Source organism: Aythya fuligula, chromosome 10 (assembly GCF_009819795.1).
Source record: "Aythya fuligula isolate bAytFul2 chromosome 10, bAytFul2.pri, whole genome shotgun sequence".
Taxonomy (NCBI): Eukaryota; Metazoa; Chordata; class Aves; order Anseriformes; family Anatidae; genus Aythya; species Aythya fuligula.
The window spans coordinates 468,453-490,719 of NC_045568.1; the positions used below are offsets into that span (position 1 = coordinate 468,453).

Here is a 22,267-nt window from a genome sequence, read left to right on the forward strand (position 1 = left end):
TGAAATGGAGGACTGATAGAAATCTAACAATCTTGTGTTCTCTAGATGGTATCTTACAGAGGATAACACTGTGAATTAAAAAATAAAGATAAAAATAAATTTTAAAATATTGGGATGGCATAACATATTCCCTAACATGAAACACGAAAGCAGGAAAAGAAAATGATACTTCAGCTAGATTCAAGTTTTTTTTTTTTTTTTTTCTTTTTTCCCTGCAGTGACTCAGGCTTCAGTACTCAGCTCTTTAAAACTGGAGAGGATGATCTTGTCATTAAAAGGTTCTCTTATTGAACAACAATCCTGGTATATCTGCTGAGAAAAGATGGTGTGCTGGGGGTAAACAGTCCTACATTTCTGATTTTGTTTGTACCTCCCAACTTCACTGTAGTGGTCAAGATCATATGTAGGGAAGGAGATCTTCAATTGACTTCAGATGAAGTGTGCTGACACTTGTAAGTAAAATATCTAGGCTTACTTTTCAGGAATAAAGCAGATTAAAACCTTAAGCCTTGCTGAAAAATCAGTTGGACTTCAGATCTAAATAATCTAAACTGATAAAAAAAAAAAAAAAGGATCTTTGAGTTTATTAATCAGTTCTCATTTAGCAACAGCTCTAGTATAGTCCCTGAGTACACCACATGTACAATAACATTGTAATACTGTGTTTCCAGAAAACAGATCCACACAGGTAAATAAAGGGCCATTGATAAAAATTTTTCATCTTAAAATATTAAATCTAATTCAGGTGTTTGAAACTAGATTTACTAGATACCAGTAAAGATACCACTTGAGTTTGAATTTTTTTAAGAAACATTTTTAGGTCTCTGAAACATACAGTACAGTTGATGTAAAAGCCTATTAATATCCCTATTTTGAGATGCAGCAGCTGAAGGATTTGTGTGAACAGGGTATTTTTACAATAAGAGAATTCTACTATTTTTGCTCTTTTGCAACAATGAAATTAACAGCATATGCTGGAGTGGATATATTTCTATCCTGAATAGATTAGCAGTGCAGTACATAATAAATTGCTTATATTATGCAATTGCAAGAATATACTTTCCTCATTTGGTTTTCATAATAATACATTACGATGAATTCCACAGTAGCTTGTTATGCTTGCTTTCACGTATATCCAAGTAATTCTTCCATTCTCTCTAAAGCATATGTCACTGTTAGAGAGAAATAAATTATACTAATGATTTAAAAAACCAAGACAGCAGACTTTGATTGGTGATCTGTCATGAGGAAAGTAAAGAAAGAAAATAACAATTGTTGGAAACCATGAGTCAATTTGGCAGATATCTGTAGGCGGATATCCGAACTGATAAAGATCAGAGCAGTCCTACACACTTGGCTAACAAGTGCTACACCTCCATGGACTAGGCTATGATGACCTCACCCTGAAATCAAGAGAAAAGCTTTTTTTGTGTGTGTGTGCAGGTGGTAGGGAGGGACACAATGGCTGGTCAGGTGCTTACCCCAAATCTGATCACCACATCAGGATAAATGCAACATCTGTTCTGTAACCTTCGGTGTAAATAGAAGTGTAGATTTTATGTTTCTTTTCTTCTAGACCTATCTGTATACTCCAAGGGGAAGTAGGTTTCTTGCACAGTTCTATTAATTTTCTTCTCTCATGATCTTACCAGCTGGGAAATGGTTGCATTACGAGGGTAATTCTACAAAGGTAAAAATGAAGAAGTGAGGAATCAGCTATTAGTATGAATAAAGAGGACCAATATCCTTCATGACTTATTTTCTTTTCACTAAAATAAGTATATCTGTTAGATCCTTTTCACTGAATATTATTTGAAAAGTATATTTTGGTAATATGATGCAATAATACAGTGATAATAGTACTATGCATTTATAACTTGAATAGTTTCTCATGAATGCAATAAACAGTTAAATCTTATCAATAGATTATTTTCTCATTTATTTGCTCTGTAATGTGATATAGGGTAAGCAGAATTACTGTTTCTGCTTCTAGTCTAATGTAGTACTATCTTATGTATTTCTATTTATTACCATCAAAACACATGGGTTGACCCTTTGACATCTAGTATTTCTGCTTCAAAAGCTTGCATGCTTCTAATCATTTTAATGTCTTTGTGTTGGTTCTACTCCTGCTGTATTTTTTTTTTTTATGAGAATGTAATTCAGTTTTTCATACATTAATATAAGGTCAGAATTATTTCTCCGTTTTTTTTCTAACTTTTAATTTTCAGTTAAAGAAGTAGAATGTTATATTACGCTCTTAACTTGACTTTTGTAATATTAAATGAAAGCTGAAAGCAACTCTGCCACTAGGGAAGCACAGATGAATACATCAGGGCCAGGTACAATGGAATAAAGCTGAAATGCATTTTCCTCAATTTTTAAAGCACATGCCTGTTGTTATGTGCTGACAACTACGCAGCAGTAGTTACTGAGCTCTATTTCTGTTTGCATTTGTGTTTTTATAAAATGAAGCGCTAAACAGCATACATTTTCACCAAACTATGAAAGGGAGATGTAGCTGCTGCTGAAGCATTATAAGCGCAGGTAAGAAGAGAAGATAGGTCAGAAGGATGAAGAGAGGCCCTGGAATGGAAGTCAATCTGTAACATTTATATGTTTTCTAATGTTATTTTGAATGAGTTATATTTGGAGTAACTTAACAGAAAAATTAGAGTATATTTTATGCTTTCCTGTTTCCCAAATCAGTATAGGCTCAGCATAGGCCAAGGAAAATAGCAAACTTCAAAATCCGTATTTCATGTGTGTTTTATTTAAGGCCTAACTTACTCTTCTTTAAATAAAAAATAATAAAAATTGTCAGTAATTTCAGTGGGCTTTCCATAGATCCTGATGTAAATAGCACAATATGCTGTTTTTAAGGCAGAAAACTTTTCAGAAAACAAACAAAAATAGGCTAGCCAAAAATGTATCTGAAGGTAGAAACTGTTGAAAAGTATAAACCTTAGGTATAGCATCACATGACATTTATATATAAATATATAAAGTTTAGATATTAAACTTTACAAGAGTGCTTCTCTGGAACAGGTGGCTAAAAAGTATTTCTATTAGGCAGTGTATGAGAACCTGCTATAATAATAATAAATAGTAGTAGTAGTAGTAATAAAGTGCTTTTTAATTCACAGGATTTAACTTTCGTCTTTCTTAATGCTCAATGGCACCCACCTGCCTGTGTTGACACCAAAACAACACAGATGTTCCCATGATTAAATTGAAATGAGAACTTTCATCAGCTGCAAAGAGTCTGTTTTAAGCGTATACTATTGTTATCATCCTGTAATTTGGGTCGGGATTGCAGTATTGTCTGGAGTGTAAGGTTCACTCATCATGGAAGGGTTCAGATTAAATGACCGTGAAGTTGTTTGCGTGGATGTTCAGACTACTAATATAACAAATAGAACAGCCGTAAAATTCTGTTCTCCCCTCTTTTACTTGAACTGCACATTTCTCCATCAACTCTCTTCCAATACAATTTGGCAAAATACATATATATATATATATTTTTTTTTTTTTTTCTTAAGCTCTTCACCAAGTGGCCTTGTCTGTACTGGGTATATTCTGTTCTTTGGCATTAGTAATACCACCAGTCTCCCTACAGATGGTCTATTATTAATTCCACTATTAACTTTATTGAATGATAGCAAGCCTAATTCATTGCAATGTTGTTGTGACCTTATGGTAGCTCTGTGGTATCTTCCCACAATGATTAGTCCTTGGAAAGGGGAATCTTAGGCTACTGGTCTTTTGTTAGAATTATCTTGGCTCTTGCAGGCTATCACAAGGCCCATAGTCTTTGCTAGTGATGAGTCACAAAAACATAAAGCAGAACCTGATTTTCTTGTCTTTTCATATACACAGTGATGCAGTGATACATTGTTTAAAAAACTATCAGCAGCTGACATTACTTCTAACAAAAGTCCTGTCATTATTACAGGACTGCAATAGAATTTGTATTAGCAATACAGAGACAGCTCTGTAAGATATTCTTATCACACACCAAATCCAAATTAAGCAATGGATTTTGAAAACAGATACTTGTTCAGTGCGGTGGCCCATATTTTATAGCGTCTATCCATTTTCTTACAGCTGCAGGCTTGCTAACTCTTCAAGAGCACAAAAGAATACTTCCTGTTTGCTTTTTAGACCAAGTGAAATTGTTTGTATACAGAACCACGTCCCTTCTTGTCAAGTGTCTCCAAAACTGTTTCTATCTGTCCATCATTTCTGTCCATTTTTTTCGTAGCTATTTTAACAGAAATTTCTTCAAGTAAATAGGTGTCTTTGAAAAGCAACTGAAGTTTGTATTTTAGTTTGTCCCAGTACTTTGAGCTCACAAAAAATACGCGCTTCATACTGTAATAAGATTAACAAGCTACTATATTTTACTGTGATTTGGATTCTAGCATTGTTTTGAACAGTTGCATCTTTGAATAAATATTCACGATGGCAAAGTATTTAAGCTAGTTTTGAATAATGTAAATACAGCGATGAAGTGATTCTTAGTTTTATATACAATCAGTTGAAATCAACTGCATTTGTCATAGTTTTTAATTGAAATTCCACATAAGCTGTTCTTCTCACTAATGTTCTCATTAATGTGCCTATAGGTCCATATGTAGACAAGAGAGTAAGATACAGATTACAGTATCTTGGATTTGCATGGATTTGTAGTGCTCGTTAAAAAGTGTCGCAGCTGTGACATTAAGAAAAGACAGATAAAATATAATTGTGAAATTCTGTGTAGAATAAGATACGAAACTATATTGGAACTAAGGACTGAGGCTGATCAATTATAACAGTATCAAGAGCAATTAAACCCATAGAAAATACAAAATGGAGAAGAAGGAAAAATAGAAGAGAGAAAAGAGAGAATTTCTTACAGCAAGAAGACAGTGATGATTTTACAAAGGTTTTCCTCACTCCTCTTAATACAAAACTAAAAATGTCAGGAGTAATTTTAATGTAGTTTGCAGTTTTCTGATGAAAAAAAAACTTTCAAGCTTCATATAGCAGCTAATCTGTGCATTTTTTTAATGGATTTTTTATCAGAAATTATTATGGATGTCTTCTTAATTACTTTCAGATGTAAGCCAAAATACGGATTCTGGTTTTTCATATCTGTCTGGATATAACAGATTTTACATACCATGTTCTGAAGTACCTGGCTTTGAGTATTTCCAGCCTTCGGTGAACAAGAAAGCATTTTTTCCTCTGCAGCTTTACGCAGACACCGGTGTATTTTTAGGCTGTTTCACAATGAGTAACACACTTTCAGACATCTATAGGGTGCGGACCCAAGGGTGTGCAGTGAACAGGCAGGGACAAATCCTCGGAGAAAGCCACGGGCTTGCAGTACGTGATCTGCAACTGGCAGAGTCCCAGCTGCTGGCAGAGCTTGCTGCTGCCCCCAGCGGCAGGCTGCTCGGCGCTGCCGAAGCCCCAGCTCCTCGGGAATGCTGGGAATGTTGAGTCAGGGACTGGCAAACCAGGCAGCCAGGCTCGCAGCTGACAGGGAGACTCGCCGGGGGACAGAAAGACGAGGGAGAGGAGCGCACAAGCCTTCTCCGACTACAGCAGGTTTCCTCTCTTCCTTGCCTTGTAGGTGTTCGGCTTCTCCGGCTCTACTGCTGCCTCCTTCCTCCCAGCAAACGAGATGTCAGCTCAACGTGATGTTGTAAAATCCATGTGAGGACGAAAGACAGATGCAATGATTTGAAAGGTGAGAGGCTTAGGCGGTTATCATGCGCTGCTGTGAATCTGTTGCGATTAAGGAATTTGCTATATATTGCTTTCTACAACTGTCTGATGGTTGAAACTGAAAATGAAATTGCAGAAGAGGTTTTTTATATTGCCTTAGAAATACACTGTAATAAATGGGACCAAGTCCACATCTCCTGGTAAGAGTGCCTCTCCCTACAGAATTGTCAGCCAGAAACCTTTCTTGCAATTTCTCCTTAAAGCAGCCATAGGAGTCTCCTTTTCTGTGCCCAATCTTTAAAAATATTATTATCGTTGTTAAACTCTTCTAGAATATAATTGATGAGCTTCAGAAATTCTTCGCTTTATATCTAGAAACTGGATGATGCTTGGTGTTTTAAAAATTGTGTTAGGAAAAAAAGATATTTCTGTTCCCTTTCAGAGTCTTGCGAAGGGAAACCAGAAATTAGCAGGATAGTATTTTGTAGTTATATAATTAATGAATACTTACTGGGTTTGCTCATTTAGGATGCTGTGTGATTTTTATTTTTTAAGATTATTTTAGGTAGGACAAGAGCGATGCAAACGATAAAATCCATGTATACATTCATCAAGGACGCATCTATATCTTGCTGAGAGCGCTATTTAGTAATACGGAGGAGAAATAATATATATTTTTATTAGCGTGTGATTGATTTCTAGGCAGCTACCTGCTAAGCCCCGTGATGATGGATGGGAATGTACTCCCTTAGCGGCGAGCTGATCATTTCCTCCTTGATGGACACTGCAGCCGGCCACTTGCGTTGGCAGACACAAGCTCGCTGCAAATAAGCCCGGCCAATAAGTGCAGCGAAGAGGAGGGAAAAGCTCACTTGTCAGGGCTAGTTTGCTGGTTGGCTTTTTAAATCAGGGGTGTCACTTAACTGTTTGTTTAGGATTTGGGTGGTTTTTTTCTGCCTCTCATATCCCCCGTGTGTATACGCAGGGAGGCCGCCTCACACCCCGGCCCCTTCCGGCCCTTCTCCTGCTCCCTCTTTCCAAGGGCGGGGAAGGTTCCCCCCGTTCGTTCCGTGGCTTCTGCGCTGCCACTTGCCTTCCCTGTGGCGACATCGAGGACGGCAAATATCCGCCTCTGCCCGGCCCTGCCGACCTCCTGCCGCCCTGCCCTGAGGGCAGCGGCCATGCCCGCGCTGTTTCTGCCTCAGGGGCTGGGCGCTGCCTCCATCCCCTGCCGACGGGGAGCCCTCCCGCAGCCCGAGGGGCAGGGGGACGCCGCTGGGGTCCCCTCCTGTCAGGCAGGCAGGCAGGGAGGGAAGGAGCCCGGCCACCTTCCCAGCTGTGACAGCGCAGCGCCCCGCCCGCCCGCCTCCAACGCGCCCCTGTGGCGATCTCGCTGCCGGGGGTGAGGCTACGTCTACCTCGGTGCGGAACGACCCTCACTGCCTTGCCAGCCGCCTGTGAGAAGGAGACAGAGAAGGAGGAGAAGGGCGGGCTCGGCTCTCCCCAGCACCCCGAACGGGGCTGCAGGCAGCGCCCCTTCCAGAGGGCGGAGGCCGGGGGGTCGCCGCGCGCCAGATCCCCTCAGCGCCCCACCGCTGTGGTCGTTTCGCGGGGCCTGGCAGCTGCCCTAGCGAGCTGGGCTTTTCTTCGCCTGCTCTGGGGAAGGGCGAAGGCTTTTGTAGTTCCCATCCCCTCACGGTCTCATCCACTTGAGGGTGCTTGTTCTGATTTCTTAGTTCTCTGTGTCTGAAGGAGAAAAAGAGGCTTTTTTAGGATCTGTTTTTGCATGTGGGGAACGTGTAATGGTAAGTGCCTGTGGTTTTCTTAAGGAATATGTGTATGTGGTGAAAAGGTTTGTTTTTCTTAGTGTGAGGAACTTGTAAACCTTGGCTTCCTGTGAAGTGACTGTACTAAGGTGTGTGTAGTCTTTCCAAATCTAAGTACTTTAGAGAAATCTTTCTATTACCATTATTTTAGTTTGGAAGCCCTATATAAAACATTATTCAGCAGTGTCAAGGTGAGGTAGCTATTCCTCTTCTAGGGGAAACTGAGGAAAACACAGGAGTGACTTTTGGTCCTGTGAGCAAAGGGAACATCGTTTCCTTCTTCAGAAGGATTAGTGGGAGAAGCTGTGTGCTGCATCTCCAGCAAGAGCCCTCAGAGTGGGGAATATACTCCAGTTAAGAACTGATGTTTATTTTTTTGTACTAAACTCATTTAGCACTAAGTCTTCAGATAAACATCATGAGGTGAAACTTCAACTGCAAGAGGAATGAGGTAAAGTTCTGCTAGTGAGGGAAAGCGAGGGTGCAGGCTGTGCTGCTGTTGTCCTCTCCCTTATGCTTTTTGTTTTCCTGGGGGAATGAGTGGTAAAAGTACTGCAAAAACAGTTGGAATAAATAACTTCGAAGGGTAGTGCTGAGGACAGAAAGGTTGTGTGTGTGTTGGGGAAAGTGTGACAGGTGTGGAGGAGACTTGGCTGCAATTACCTTTGAGTAAGTCCTGTTTTAACCGTGCTCAGGTGGTGGGGTAACTGGGTTGGTAGGCTGCCTTCCTGACTGTGGACAACGATTCTTTTATTTTCTTTCCTTACTCTAGCATTGAAATCAAGTGCTTTGGTTTTCTAACTGTCTTTGTTTTTCTTTTTTTCTGTATAGTATAAAGATAGGTTTATGAAAGGGAAGTGTCTTCTGTCTTGAAATAAGATGCATTTTTTTTTGTCGCAATAGGTAGATGATTCAGCTACTGTAATGTTTTCCCTTTCTTCCAAGAATGAAGGACAAAGTTGGCATGCTGAGGCATCTTTTTGTCTTTTCCATTCCTACTGAGGAAAACTGAGTTTCTTGCCTTAGAAATTGCCCCTCCCTTTGGTCTTCCTGAGCACAGGTCTTCTTTTACCTTCTGTTGGGTAGTGTTTGAACTCACTGTTAAGTTAACATACTATCTCAGCTTCATTTGGAGGAGACCCATCTCACCACTACTCTGTTCTATGGGCTCTTTCAGCTCCACTAACAGACAAATGCTGGGTCAAATTCTGATGAAAAATAGCATGAGGTATATTTACTCATGCCCATAGTCCCCCCATCTTCTGCATGCTCTGAGGGCTATAGAAAGGTGGTAAGGGAAGGGAACAGCCAATAATCTTAGTAGCAAAATGAGTTCAAGTGAACACATTCAGCCATTTTAGAATGTAGAATATACGTGATTTTTAGAGAATGAGCAATTTGGCATGTGTGCTTTTGTAAGAGATTGCTCAGAGTGATTTTCTTGCTTTAGGAAGATGGTCCTTGCAGACCTTTGAGGGATGACTAACACTAAGGAGTGGGTGGTTTCACCCTCAAATAGGGTGAGGCAACCAGCCAGTGTATGACTTCCAAAGACAACATATGCTCTCCTACCTGTATCTCTTATGGTATTTACTATATTTTTATCCAGTATCATGCATTTGTTATATTTTCAGTTAAATTTAATTTGAAAGATGCCAGGGGTATAATACGGAGATGCTTATTCAGATTCACATTGGAAATACTACTATTGTACTGAAATACGTTTTGTAATGTGACCGCTTATTTGCGACTTATTTTGCAACAGCTATACTAGCTTATTTCCTATGAAGTCCAGGAAAAAGGGCAAGAATTACTTTAAAACAAAAGGAGGTTATATCTTCTACTTAAGGATCATAGTTGATCAAGGGAAAGCTCAAAAATGGAAAAACAAGCTGTAAACATAAGGAATTCTCTAAATGAACTGAATTGTGCTTTTTCTTCTGTGTGAAACTGAGAAAAAATGCAAATGCGGACCAGCAGAAGCATCAATTAAATCTTTTTCCAGAACATTTGATTTTTAATTGGTGTGTTTTTTTTTTTTTTGTGTGTGTGTGTGTAACGATTTTTATATTTAAAAAAAAAAAATCATTTTGAAATAGACATTTAGGATGGTTCATCAATTCTCATGTGCAAGATGTGATATATCTTCCACTCTGCCAAAAAAAAAAAGTGGGTAAGTCGATTATCTTATTTGCTTGGTGTATGGTTGTGGATTATTTGTGCAGGCCAAGAAAGCTTATGAGCATAGATATCCAGTGCTCATTTGTAAAGGAAAATGTAAATGTCTTAAATGAATTAATGCTGGTAGCATAGTATTTAAGTTTTGATGTTGCTTTTGTAGCTGGTAATCTCAGGGAATTGTTGTGATTTGTTTAGTGATAGCAGTTTTAGAATGTTCTGATTTGGAGTGTCTTAAATAGCCACCTTTTTTTTAGGAGTAGCTGTAACCATCAGGAAGACCATCCTCCTCTCCTTCCAGTCTGTTGGGTGCTGAGCTCTGGCCAAGAAGAGAACCATAGCAAAGGTGTCCTAGCACTTCTCTGGATAATGTTCCATTACTGCCGTACCATTTTCGTCCACAGGAACCTGGAATTCCTTCATGGTAGTAGAAGTGTAGGCTTTGAGATGGACAGTTTACATGTTCAGAAAGCTGAATACCACTATGATCTCTTTAATTTACAATAGGCATAATGAGAGATCTGTGGTGTCAGGATTTATTTTTTGAGAATTGCAGCTGCAATGCATCTAAGAATTTGAGGTATTCCTCAGAATGTCAAGTTGGGTTTGGATATGAGGGAAATTTTGATAATTTGGATGTTCAGCAAGGCTTAGGTTTTTCTGAGAAGTTTTAGGATCAGGTTTTTAAAAAGGGACATCAGCTTTCTAGATTATCATGAAATTAGCTTAGAAACTCATTTTTACAGACTGGCCTTCAGTGGAAATAAAGCTTCAGACAAGTTAACGTGTGGCTTCTTTAAAGAGCAAAGGATTTCAAGTAAAATCCCACTTTAAATAAACATTTTTTTGAGCTTCTCCCTGCATGTCATATGTTAGCATGCATTATCCTATCTTTATGAAGTCACGGTGCAGAAGTAGCATTTAGCAGCTAAATTCTACATAAATGGGATATAAATGACTTTGGTAGGGAAAAGTATGAGAAACATTTAGAATTAAATCACTTAAAAAATCGCAAATTGTTTGAGAAATGCTGGGAGTGGAAACTTCAGAGAAAGATAAAGGATGCAGGTACACATGAAAATGATACGCTGTAGTTACTGGGATAGCCATGGGCTTGAGGGAGGAAGTCACTGGAGAAAGCAATGTATACAAACTTGGACTAGTGACTGCCTAGCTGGGTGTAATGTGCAATTTATTTCTAATGTGAAAGAAGTATAACAACAGTTTCTGCTGTTTCTAAATTTAGTTCAACAGATCACACATTACACAGATGATTGGTAAAATATGGGACAATCTCCTACCAAGTAAATAGTTCAGGCCTCTTGGAGTGAATGCTGCCTTATTGGCCATATAATTCTACCATCTTTGAGAGGGTGAGAGAACACTCCGGTGATTTCATTCCAAGGATGGAGATTCTCCTTAGTCCTCCTCCTCATGTTATAAAAACACTTTCTGTTATCTTTAACAGCAGTAGCCAGATTGAGTTCCAGATGAGCTTTGGCCTTTCTAATTTTGTCACTACACATTCTTACAACATATAATGCTTCTGAGTGGCCTGCCCTCTTTTCCAAAGATCATAAACCCTCTTTTTTTTTCTTCTTAAGCTCTAGCCACAATTCTCTGTTCAGTCAGGCTGGTCTTTGGGCATGTGGGGACAGAGTGCTCCTGAGCCTTTAATACTTCCTTCTCGAGGAGTGCCCAGCTGGCTCTGGTGAGGCTGCACCTCGACTACTGTGTTCAGTTTTGGGCCCCTCACTACAAAAAGGACATGGAGGTGCTCAAGTGAGTCCAGAGATGGGCAACAAAGCTGGTGAGGGGTCTGGAGAACAAGTCTTACAAGGAGTGGCTGAGGGAGCTGGGTTTGTTCAGCCTAGAGAAGAGGAGGCTCAGGGGCGACCTTATCGCTTTTTCTACATGTAAGTACATTAAAGGAGGCTGTAGCGAGGTGGGGGTTGGTCTATTCTCCCATGTGCCTGGTGACAGGACGAGGGGGAATGGGCTAAAGTTGCGCCAGGGGAGTTTTAGGTTGGATATTAGGAAGAACTTCTTTACTGAGAGGGTTGTGAGGCATTGGAATGGGCTGCCCAGGGAAGTGGTTGAGTCACCATCCCTGGACGTCTTTAAAAGACATTTAGTTGTAGAGCTTAGCGATATGGTTCAGTAGAGGACTGGTTAGTGTTAGGTCAGAGGTTGGACTTGGTGATCTTGGAGGTCTCTTCCAACCTAGATGATTCTGTGAATTTATAATGGAGGTTTATTGTGTCTGGACTCACAGCTACACTCTTTGGCATCTGTTTGGCTTGTTTCATCACAAAAATAGCAAATTAAATGAACTTGGAGACTACAGTACTCTAATTTCCAGAAACAGATTCCTGCTTGTCAAATGGGGTTGAGTCCTGTTGGAGGTTGTGCTGCTGCTGCTTCAGTTTTCAGTATCGTTAACTAAGCACTTCTCATGATCAGTAAAATTAATTTACAGGTAAGCTGCTAGGAAGAATATTTCATTACATCTGTTTGTGCAATGGCTTAATCCTTCATTTGTTTATAAAATGTTATAGTTTGTATTATTTCTGTGACAATGTGAACTTTTCCTTAAACATGTGTTTGTTTTTTTTTTTAATGCATTCTTTTCCTTAAAATATGTTGCTGTTGAAATAGAGTTCTTCTATTCTTTAAACAACTCAGATTAGTGGGCAAATAAGAACAATTTGCTTTACCGTGTCCTCTTGTTGACCAGTGCCAAGTAGTAGTGCAAGAAACTACTTCTTGCAAAAAAAGTGCTTCTCTGGAAGGAAGGCTCTGCTTTGTAAAGCATGCTGATTTTTAGTGGCTAAGTATTTGCAGTCACGGTGTACCTTGGCTTTCATTTATCTATCTTTTTTGCAGGCCTCATTTAAAATCTTCTTAGACATCTTAGAAATCTCATTTAAAATCTTCTTAAGAAAAACAGTTACAATAGCATCTGTTATGAATGTGAAATGTTCACATCAAAAGCTTGGAATGACTTCTGACTTGCACTTGTCAATTGGCATGGTTATGCTCAACTGAGATGGGTTCAGTACCAGTGCAAAGGTGGAAGATAGGGTCATGCTCTGAAGTTGTTGATAACCGGAAGTGGTTGGTGAACTCCTTTTGGCCTTTTCTGGGAAAAAATAAAGAAAACTGCAGAAGTGGAATGCCTTCTAACAGTTCCAGGGTGCTGATTTTATGCTGAATGAGGGGTAACCTACTAAATCACCTCTATCACTTGCAGAGTCTATACTCCTTGGAGGACTTGGATCTGATGTGGCTGAGGCACAACCAGTACTTTTTTTTGGGCATGATTCTCAAATGTATGAACCCTCATATCCTAGTGAGGAGAACAGAGACGACAAGTTCAGCATGTTTTTGAATTCTGTTAACTTCAAAGCAAGCTGAATGTGCGAATGTATGCTTTTTAATTTATAATTGAATTGTGTATATATGTTACTACTTTTGAATCCAAGAAATGTAAAATGCTGAGTGCATGATTAGCATTGTGTGCTAAAGCTTATGTATCACGGTGCCGCTTCCCTGTGGGAAGGAAACCCTGAGGTTGCCTTTTTTTTAAGAAGGTCTGGGTATTCATGGTTCTCTTTCGTGGGGGGCTTCAACTTCCCAGACATATCGTGGAAGCACAACACAGCCCAGAGAAAGCAGTCTAGGAGGTTTCTGCAGAGCGTGGAAGATAACTTCCTGACGCAGCTGGTTAGTGAGCCTACCAGGGGTGGCGCCCCGCTAGACCTGCTGTTCACAAACAGAGAAGGACTGGTGGGAGATGTGGTGGGTGGAAACTGTCATGGGCAGAGTGACCATGAAATGGTAGAGTTCTCCATTCTTGGAAAAGCCAGGAAGGGGACGAGTAAAACCGCTGTATTAGACTTCCTGAGGGCTGACTTTGAACTGTTCAGGACACTGGTTGGCAGAGTCCCCTGGGAGGCAGTTCTGAAGGGCAGAGGAGTCCAGAAAGGCTGGGCAGTCTTCAAGAAGGAAATCTTAATGACGCAGGAGCGGTCTGTCCCCACGTGCCCAAAGACGACCTGGTGCGGAAGAAGACCAGCCTGGCTGAACAGAGAATTGTGGCTTGAGTTTAGCAGGAAAAAGAGGGTTTATAATCTTTGGAAAAGAGGGCGGGCCACTCGGGAGGACTATAAGGATGTTGCGAGGCAGTGCAGGGACAAAATTAGAAAGGCCAAAGCTCATCTGGAGCTCAATCTGGCTACTGCCATTAAAGACAGCAAAAAATGTTTTTACAAATATATCAACACAAACTGGAGGACTAAGGAGAATCTCCATCCTTTACTGGATGCGGGGGCGAAATTTAGTTACAAGAGATGAGGAAAAGGCTGAGGTGCTTAATGCCTTCTTTGCCTCGGTCTTTAGCGGCAAGACCAGTTGTTCTCTGGACACCCATCATCCTGAGCTGGTGGAAGGGGATGGGGAGCAGGATGTGGCCCTCACTATCCATGAAGAAATGGTTGGTGACCTGCTACGGCACTTAGATGTACTGAAGTCGATGGGGCCAGATGGGATCCACCAGAGGGTATTGAGAGAACTGGCAGAGGAGCTGGCCAGGCACTTTCCATCATTTACCAACAGTCCGTTGCTATCAGGGGGTGGGTCCCAGTTGACTGGCGGCTAGCAGACGTGACGCCCATCTACAAGAAGGGCCAGAGGGCAGACCTGGAGAACTATAGCCCTGTCAGTTTGACCTCAGTACCAGGGAAGCTCATGGAGCAGATCCTCTTGAGAGTCATCACGCGGCACTTGCAGGGCAAGCAGGCGATCAGGCCCAGTCAGCATGGGTTTATGAAAGGCAGGTCCTGCTTGATGAACCTGATCTCCTTCTATGACAAAGTGACGCGCTTGGTGGATGTGGGAAAGGCTGTGGATATAGTCTACCTTAACTTCAGCAAGGCTTTTGACACCGTTTCCCACAGCATTCTCCTCAAGAAACTGGCTGCTCTTGGCTTGGACTGGCCTACGCTTTGTTGAGTTAAAAACTGTCTGGATAGCCAGGCCCAAAGAGTCGTGGTGAATGGAGTCAAATCCAGTTGGAGGCCAGTCACTAGTGGTGTTCCCCAGGGCTCAGTACTGGGGCCAGTCCTCTTTAGTATCTTCATCGATGATCTGGATGAGGGGATCGAGTGCACCCTCAGTAAGTTCGCAGATGACACCAAGTTAGGTGCGTGTGTCGATCTGCTTGAGGGTAAGAAGGCTCTGCAGGAGGATCTGGATAGGCTGCACCGATGGGCTGAGGTCAACTGCATGAAGTTCAACAAGGCCAAGTGCCTGGTCCTGCACCTGGGGCGCAATAACCCCAAGCAGAGCTACAGACTGGAAGAGGAATGGTTGGAAAGCTGCCTGGCAGAGAAGGACCTGGGAGTACTGGTGGATAGTCAGCTGAATATTGAGCCAGCAGTGTGCTCAGGTGGCCAAGAAGGCCAACGGCATCCTGGCTTGTATAAGAAGCAGTGTGGCCAGCAGGTCTAGGGAAGTGATTGTCCCCTTGTACTCGGCTCTGGTGAGGCTGCACCTCGAGTACTGTGTTCAGTTTTGGGCCCCTCACTACAAAAAGGACATGGAGGTGCTCAAGTGAGTCCAGAGACAGGCAACAAAGCTAAGCTGGTGAGGGGCCTGGAGAACAAGTCCTACGAGGAGCGGCTGAGGGAGCTGGGCTTGTTCAGCCTGGAGAAGAGGAGGCTCAGGGGCGACCTTATTGCTCTTTATACATGTAAGTACATTAAAGGAGGCTGTAGCGAGGTGGGGGTTGGTCTATTCTTGCATGTGCCTGGTGACAGGATGAGGGGGATTGGGTAAAGTTGCATCAGGGGAGTTTTAGGTTGGATATTAGGAAGAAATTCTTTACTGAGAGGGTTGTGAGGCATTGGAATGGGCTGCCCAGGGAAGTGGTTGAGTCATCATCCCTGGAAGTCTTTAAAAGACATTTAGATGTTAAACTTAGCGATATGGTTTAGTAGAGGACTGGTTAGTGTTAGGTCAGAGGTTGGACTTGGTGATCTTGGAGGTCTCTTCCAACCTAGACAAGACTGTGATTCTATCTCCCAATATGTAAGTATTGAGTTGTATCTAATTCAGTTTTATTGAAAATGTTGGAAGTTATGCAGGTAGCCTTGTTAGCTGATCCTATGGCTATTCATTTGTTTTTCTTCTTAAAAAGGAAATTTTGTAGCAAAAAAAGAAAATTGTAGCTTTATTCTGTAAACATGTGAGCCTGTGTTTAATAACATTCAGGTGGGTAGCCTTAATGAATTCAGTGGAAAAGAATCCATTGTGTAGAAGTACCTGTTTCTAAGATGTGAGTTTGAAATACATCTTAAAATGAAAATTATTACATTACCGTAAATGACAGAATATGAATAAACATATCTAATATGAAAGTAGACAACCCTGCAAGTCTAATTATAAATTCAGTCAATTTTCTTGTTTATTATTTTTACCTCTTTAGGTTTTATTCCTAAAATAAATCAATTGCTGCCTTTAATGTGTTTAATATATGCATCATATGTTAACATATTTATCACCTTATGTTTCAAAGAGTATTTGTATGAGTGACATATAGATGTTGGCTGTTGCATGACCATGCTTAACAAGTTTTTGGAGTATTCTACCATTGTGGCCTTAGTTACTTTGCTTTTTCTTAAATGTGTATTTTGGCATTATTAATATTCCTGATCCATCCCAAGTGACTCTTCCTGTTGCTTTTGTAAGGAATTTGTAAGGCAATATTTAATATCATGACATTGTTCTAGCGGTTCATTCTGTGTCTTTTGTTGTTAATTGCTTATAACCTCGTCTGCTCTCATGTATAGCAAAGGGAAAGATAGATAAGAGGCGAAGCTTTATGTCTTAGCGTTTACAAAAGCTTTTGGCTTGAAGCAATATCTTTAATATAAACACATTTATTAAAAATGTTAAGTCTTTTTTTTTTTTAAAGTGTAACTTTAATGAAACTGTTATTTGTACCACTTTTGAAGACCAAACACAGACTTTTCATCACCTTAATTCTACAAGCTACTGGAGCAAGGTCTAGAGCATCACAGCAGCTCTCCACACTGGTTCTTCCTTTCAAAACCTTTGTAATGATCCTTAGCCCATCTTTGCTTCTTGCATGATGACATAAGCTTGCATAAGCTCATGTTGCACACATCTGCAATAATGCTTGTCTTCGTAAGTAGGTGTTGTTTATGCTCCTGGTGGGCTCCAGTAGTCCAGAGTATGTGAATGAGAAAAATGAATGCACAAGACTATACAAAAAAAATTAAAGAGTTCTGACAGAATCATAACTTGGTGTCATTAGCATGCCTACAATTTGAAGAGTTGACTTTTAAATTATACCCTTACCTCCATCACATTTGATTGAACCCTTGACAAAGCAAAAAATATCCCAAACATTTCAAATTTCCTTGCTCACAAACAAAGCAGTAATGTGGACTAGATAATAAGTTAGCAATATGAAGTTGCAATGTGAATTGAACTACTTGCTGCACTTTGGATGCTCCAAGGCAAATGAGACTTCAGCTGAGAAAAAGCTTGGCTGTTCAAGCCATAAATAAATTATTTCTGACTTAAAACTTTTTTTCCCTTACCCTACTATTTTATTTAGTTTTTAAAATACAATTATAAAAATGCAAATTTGAGCTGAAATAACTCTCAAATTGATTCTTTACCTATATTAATAATGAAAAATGTATTGCTTTAAAAAAACACAGCTTTATCTACATTTCTCATGTCCTTCTTGAAGTTACAGGTGCTCTGCTAAAGAAGCTTTAAAAATTAGTCTTTTGTCCTTAATAAGTGTAACTGCTAATGTATTGGTTAAAAGGAAGGGAAAAGGTGGATTTCTTGCCATTCTTTATTTAGAAATAATAGAAAAAAATGGTCTTCTAGTTTTTGTTATAAAACTTTCATGCTGTCTCAGATTGTTCTTATTTTTAAGATCTAACTTCTCAATTGAAATAGATAATTAAATCTAAAACAAAGATAATATTTATGTATACTGTTAAATAGTCACTCAAACTGGGTAGACTTTGGCAAAAGTAAAGCAAAATTGTGCTGGACAGTAGGCCTGATTTTTAGGATACTCAAAAATGATGTCTGCTTTTATGTTTTTTTTTTTTTTTTTTTTTTTTTTTTTTTTTTTTTTTAAAGACACCTAACTTTTATGTTTATTAGTAGACACTAAACTAAAAATACCATTTGTCTGGATAACCAGGTGCCTTAGAATAATCCCGCATAAAAGACCTGAGTTTGTAAATGCAGTCTTGCATTGATAAATGAGATTTGTTAGGGAGAAGGAAGTACGAGTAGAGGTGAGGTAGTGTGTACTAGACGTGAGGGAAGTGACAAGCACTTGCAGGAGCCTTTGGAAGGCACAGTGAATATAAGGTAGGATACAGAATCTAGCACAGAAGACACCTGCACACTAAAATGTTAAGAACTTTCTCTGAAAGACAAATGCTTGCCTAACCTTTTGAAATACCTGTATATCCCAAGAATGCCATTATGGTGCAGAAAAGCTGAGAAGACTCAAACAGTAAAGATGCTTCCAGTGGTCTGGAAAGTATGTTTTTCTTTATATATATATATATATTTTTTTTTTTTCCAACAAAAATAGGAGCTTGACAGTAGAAGCTGAAGAGAGAGCGGACAACAAATCCTTGACACTGAAGTCGGGACTGTACTTTTGTTGAAGAATGGCTCAAAGAGCAAGGGCACAGGTTTCTAGAGGAATTGTACAAGCAAGGCAAAGAAAATGCAGAGTTTATAGCCATGGAGTAGGCTGGATGAGAAGCATTCTTGTAAAAATATACAAGGAGCAGTCTGTCCTTGAGAGAGATAAACAGATGGATCTGAGGCCTGGGAAGACAAGGGAGTAGCTTATGCGCTGTAACTGCAAGTAGGAGAAACAGTATTTTTTGCAACACTTTTAGGCTTAGCCAATAGGATAGTGACCAGTAGGCATAATTATAGCTGTGTGTATAAATATACGGATATCTGCGCAATAAAGTTGAAGCTTGTATTACCACTCATATTGAGTTGATCACTTGCTTCCCTGCGCCGTAAATCGGAGGGTCTCGCACCTGCAGTGGCGCCCGAACAGGGACAACATGGAACCGAGAAGCGCGGTGAGGACAAGCACCGATTAGCAACAAATCGGAGGGCAGAAGACTGCCGACCGACCAAAAGGGGTCTGCATGGTCCGGAGGGCTACCAGCGTGATTAAACACGGAGCTGCACAAATCACGGACAGACGCGGCGTGGATAGACACGGCAAAAAGGCCGGCAGTATGTATAAGGAGGTAGCCCTCAACTTATTGCAACGCTTTTTAGAAGAGCGAGGGGTAGAAGGAGTTAAGCATATTCCAGGGCTTATAGCCTTTGGGGTAGCAAAGGTGGCTTTTTTTGTAACCCTGAGTCATACTTTGATGTGGAAGAATGGAGAACTTACGGGGACTGCTTGTGGGATTTAGCTATAGATGATGATAAAATAGTTAAAAAAATTAATGAAACCGTGGCGGGAAACTATTAATAGTTTAAAAAGATAAAAGTTAGAACAGCAAGTTGCAGCTGTAGCTACCCAGTAATTAGGTCAGCCCTGAGAATCAGAGGGGCTGTTCTCAGTGGGGGGCGATTACTCACCTATACCACCGTCTGGGAGACCAATAACTGTTAAGCCACGGCACCCGTCGCCGGGGCCCCCTGGGGCGTCACTACCCCCCTCTCCTAGTAAAAGCCCAGACGCAGATCAGGAGACATGGCCTACGGTGCCACCCCCTCCAACCACTGTCAAAACTGAGATACAAGTCTCAAGAGCAGAAAATGGGGTCTCTGACAGCAAGGAGGAGGTGGTGGGGCGACTCATTTTAAAACCAAAAGAGGATACACCCAGGGAGAACCTTAAGGCTCCCACTAAGCCACTGCCAAAGCCCTCCCCACAGGGGATAGAAAGGGTTAATTGGCAGGTGATAGCCAGAGAGGTGGCAGATGCTCGGGACTTTGAATTGCTGAGCCCGCTCGCTGATCAGGCTTTCCTAGTAACCTATGGACAAGGGTCTGCGGGTCTGCAGGGAGCTCACACCCCACGTGATTGGAAACTACTATCCCAGCTGAGAGCCACAGTAAATGAGAGTAGGTTGCATAGTGAGCCGACCAAGCAGTTGCTTAATTATATTTGGGGCAGCAGTATTTTATGTCCTGAGGACATCAAAACTATTGTAAGAATGATTATGACACAATCTGGTCAGTTGCTATGGCAGACTCATTGGCAACGCATATATGATATCAGTACTCACACACCCCAACCACTGGGAGATCCTTTAGAATATGTAACTACTGAGCAATTAATGGGGATTGGGAGATTTGCATTGGTGGATATGCAGGTACAGTTAGGGCCAGAGATATGCCTAGAGAGCATGAGGGCAGCCCGTGCAGTACTCCAACCCCGCTCTACCGGCCCACCATGAGATGGTGCTGCCCACGATCCCAACACCTGCCCTGCCTGCGATGCAGCCCATCTACAGTCAGATGCTGCCAGATCACAACAACTACAACCAGCCACATTGGGAGATACTCTGCAAACACTGGAACTATCAGCCATTGTGTGGGCCTTCACGGAATGGATGACAATTTGTGGAGACTGAGCATGGCAGGGGATACTGGCGGATGCGTACAGAGGTCCCTGCTAGCTACCTTGGTCAATAGGGATTATTTGCACCTCACCACCAGGACTGGCTGAATATCTCCAAGACGATGTCCAGTAGAGTGAAAAGAGACACGGTTTAACACCTGACTGTAAAGATGATGTTGAATTATGGTCAGCAACCGTGCAAATATTTGCCTCCTTCTTCACACGAGGGGTGGCAGCCATGCAGGCGCTGACACAATAGAAAAGTTGGCATGCTGGACAGTGAAACAGTTCAATGCAACTACTGACATCCTCTCTCAAATGATGGATGATATGGACAGTCTATGACACTCAGTGTTGCAGAATTGGGCAGCCATTGATTTTTTGCTGCTGGCCCAAGGACTTGGTTGCAAGGACTTTGAAGGAATGTGCTGTTTTAATTTGTCAGATCATAGTGAGTCGATCCATAAAAGGCTGGATTGGCTAAAAGAACATGTGAATAGAATACAAGTGAATGTTAACCTGTTTGATACCTGGTTGAAATCCCTGTTTGGTGACCTTTCCCCTTGGCTTGTATCCCTTATTAAGGAGGGTTTGAGATTGCTGCTTATTGTACTGCTGATAATCATTGTTGTCAAGATAGCTTATCATTGTATTGTGAGAGGGGTAACAAAGATGACGAATGGGACCTTGCTTGTATGAAAAGAAAAAGGGGGAATTGTTGAAGAATGGCTCAAAGAGCAAGGGCACGGGTCTCTAGAGGAATTGTACAAGCAAGGCAAAGAAAATGCAGAGTTTATAGCCATGGAGTAGGCTGGATGAGAAGCATTCTTGTGAAAATATGCAAGGAGCAGTCTGTCCTTGAGAGAGAGATAAACAGATGGATCTGAGGCCTGGGAAGACGAGGGAGTAGCTTATGCGCTGTAACTGCAAGTAGGAGAAACAGTATTTTTTGCAACACTTTTAGGCTTAGCCAATAGGATAGTGACCAGTAGGCATAATTATAGCTGTGTGTATAAATATACGGATATCTGCGCAATAAAGTTGAAGCTTGTATTACCACTCATATTGAGTTGATCACTTGCTTCCCTGCGCTGTAAATCGGAGGGTCTCACACCCGCATACTTTGATAAACTAAAGCATTTTTGCCTTTTATATTCAAAACTTTTCTTTTAACAACGCTTTGTTAATTTCAGTACTTAATATGTTAAAGGATGAGGCCAAAAAATCTTGCTTCTTTTGGTTCACCATTAAATTGGAATAAACTTGGACAGTGGTGTATAATCTTAGCTGGGAGATAACTTGCTGTGCAGACTCTATGGGCTTCCATTGCCAAGAACTGGAGGATATGTATAGCCCTATAGCTTTTATAAAGATACAGTGTGTTCTCTGGCAAACCAATGAAAATAATCTCTGATCATTCTGACATTGCATGCCTGAAGAAGCCTTTTTTTTTTTTTTTTTTTTTTTTTTTTTTTTTTTTTTTAATGCTGTGATCTATCTTCAGGTCCTTAGTATTTGACACAATTAAAGGAAGTCTTAAAATACTATCTTCCCTTAAACGTTTCAGAAACTCTAGGGAGGCATTTTTGGCACATGCAGGAGCGCAGGAAAGATTTATCTGAGTGGAAGTGTTAGAGAAAACATGTTAGGAATTAGTGTTCCAGCAAGGAGGCAGCTTAATTAAAAGTTACAAAATAATGCAGGTGTGAGTTGAAGTTTGAATATTACTTATATCTAAAGCCAATTTCTAATTAATATTTAGCTTTCAATTTGATTGAAAACAGTTGCAATGTCTCGAATGTTGTAATAGAGAGAAGCTGGTGCATTGCAAAGTGTTGTACCTCTAACGAACACTAGCCTTACTTTAAAACTGTGA

The 22,267-nt window shown here is 40.7% G+C and overlaps 1 protein-coding gene across 7 annotated transcripts in view; it reads left to right on the plus strand.

The window, feature by feature from the left end:
- Positions 1 to 5,502: 5,502 nt before the first annotated feature.
- ERC2 (ELKS/RAB6-interacting/CAST family member 2) overlaps positions 5,503 to 22,267 on the plus strand; it is a 551,904-nt gene continuing 535,139 nt past the window's right edge. For 6 of the 7 annotated variants that reach the window (XR_004253689.1, XR_004253691.1, XR_004253692.1 and 3 more), the window contains exon 1: positions 5,503 to 5,740. The gene's annotated coding sequence lies outside the window, so the exon portion shown is untranslated. Of the gene's footprint in view, positions 5,741 to 7,455; positions 7,524 to 22,267 lie in introns of those variants that run through there. The other variant, XR_004253690.1, reaches the window with a different exon arrangement.